Here is a 1,899-nt window from a genome sequence, read left to right as displayed (position 1 = left end):
ATCAGACCTGGACAATCTCTAAGGTGAAAAGGTGAGAACAACCAGGTAGAATTATAAAATGGGGAGATGTTTGTGTCACTAATATAGTCCTATATGATGCTTCTCTACTAGTTTTAAATATTTACTTTCATTTCTTTATTTAAATAATCAGTAAAAAATTCCTATAATAAGAAAGTAAATATAAAGCTATATAAAAATTTAATGCAAATTCTTTGCTTTTCAGTTTACCAAGGTTTTATAAACCTTGACATGAAAAATCAGTTTCCAGTCCTAAGGTTAATATAAGGAGTAAAAAACAGTCAAACATACTTAATAAATAGTGAACTAAGTTAAAGGCTTAATGAACAAAACATTAGGAGAAAAGCATAAGTAGACAGAATAGAGGAATAAATGTAAGTCCTAGTATGCATATGACTGATATGAACCCAAAACAATGATTGTAACTGCCAGTTATATGTCTGAAAATAATAAATTAGACTCCACTCTCACATCAAACTTAGAAAGTAACACATAGCAAAGAAAGTACCTTATCCCTATTATCCAAGGAAACAACTCATCATAAAACAAACAGCAGCAACAACAACAAGCAGTATCTTAAAAACAAAGAACATATAATAAATTTGAGAAATATACTTTAATGTATGAATGAAAGTAATATGAATATTTATGTCTGTATTCTGACCACAGTGAAATGAAAGATGGTCAGTTTGGGGTATACAATTTACATACACACACATACACACTCACATATATCCCTATTTATACATAACATTATCAGAAATTAAAATGTATAATATATTCCAATATAAATGGAGATGATAAAAATAGTATTTTCATATACTTATTATGGAAAAGTAATTGCTACAGGTTTTCTGAAAACAATTTTATAAAATCCCATTTTAAATGCAAATATGTCTGATATATTCTCCTTTTATTATACCCTAGAAATAAAAGCATAAACACACAAGAATTAATCTGTGTGTGTGCATGTAATATATAATTTTTTGTTTTTTAAGGTGGGAAGGGAAACACATATCCAGAATAAAGTAGTGGGAGAAATTAATAACATAGACTAAAATTCGGTGCTGAAAGAAGAACAGAAACAAAATTTGAGATTGTTAGACAGTATCAAATCTTGAGTGATATGTAGATAAATGAAAATAATTACAATCTCTTTATTGTCATACCTCTAATAATTTTGTGTAAAATGTATCACTTAGAAATATATTTTGCATGTTGGTAAAAAATGCTAAATTTGCTATAGTGTCTTTGGGGGTGGGGTTTTTGCTTTTTTGTTTTGTGAGGGGAGATAGAGGAAAGGAAGGGGTTGGAGAAGAAACAAGTAATAAATCCCAGTGAGAGTTCTAGCAGGAAAAAATCTCATAAAGCCTAAATCATTTCACCAACAACAAAAAAATGGTAAGAATGCAAATGTATAAATTGCATGTAGATACCTGAAAGAAGGGGCTTTACAAGTTAATGGCGTAGAACAGAAGCAGAAATAAAAGAACAGTGACTTCCGATTGTTGCCTTTTATAAAGGTATTTCTATACTGAAAATTCCATGTAAAACGAGGAGCACTTCATCTTTAATTTTAGAATTAAAACTCAGCTAAGTTCAGAAATAAACCTAAGGAAAAGAAATATATTTGCTTACCAATGGTTCTCAACCTTCCTAATTCTGTGACTCTTAACTACAGTTCCTTATTTCATGGTGATTCCTAACTATATAATTATTTTTGTTGTTACTTCTTAACTGTAATCTTGCTACTATAATAAATCATAATGTAAACAGCTATGTTTTCCTATGATTTTAGGTGGAATCATAATCCATAGGTTGAGAACCAAGGATATAAATATTTTAAGTGGGGAAAATTTTTAGCATGGAAAATGGATACTT

This window comes from Microtus ochrogaster, chromosome 2 (assembly GCF_000317375.1).
Source record: "Microtus ochrogaster isolate Prairie Vole_2 chromosome 2, MicOch1.0, whole genome shotgun sequence".
Taxonomy (NCBI): Eukaryota; Metazoa; Chordata; class Mammalia; order Rodentia; family Cricetidae; genus Microtus; species Microtus ochrogaster.
The sequence above is the reverse complement of the archived record's forward strand: the minus strand, read 5'-3'. Positions refer to the sequence as shown.